This window comes from Sinocyclocheilus rhinocerous, unplaced genomic scaffold (assembly GCF_001515625.1).
Source record: "Sinocyclocheilus rhinocerous isolate Xijiao unplaced genomic scaffold, SAMN03320098_v1.1 scaffold1898, whole genome shotgun sequence".
NCBI classification, from domain to species: domain Eukaryota; kingdom Metazoa; phylum Chordata; class Actinopteri; order Cypriniformes; family Cyprinidae; genus Sinocyclocheilus; species Sinocyclocheilus rhinocerous.
In genome coordinates, this window is record NW_015661023.1 from 1 (window position 1) to 549 (window position 549).

Here is a 549-nt window from a genome sequence, read left to right on the forward strand (position 1 = left end):
CTCAAGCAAACATGTTGCTTAGAACATGATAAATGTGTTTGGATCGGGTAAAGATAAAACTTTTTAGAGCATATAGTACATATTTTTATACTGCTCCCTTGTGGGTAAAGTTTAAAAAGAGAGCCTATGTAAGCTTTAGGTTGCTTACAATGACTGTATGAGGATCATGCTGAAAACACCAAGATGGAGTAGTGCAAGTGATCTGTTCTGTAAGGCAAAAGCACAATGCTTTCAGGCTTTAAAGGGGTCATATGATGCGATTTCAATTGTTCCTTTCTCTTTGGAGTGTTACAAGCTCTTGGTGCATAAAGAAGATCTGTAAAGTTGCAAAGACTAAAGTCTCAAATCCAAAGAGATATTCTTTATAAAAGTTAAGAGTCAGCCACACCTACCTAAAACGGCTCGTTCTAACACACCCCCACATATCTACCTCACTATGTGGAAATATTAGCATAATGCCGCCCAAACGTGCACGCAAAGAAAGAAGGCGTGGTTTCAGAAACAGCAGTAGTGTTGATGCAGCCATGTCAGGGAGACGCTGTGTGTTTC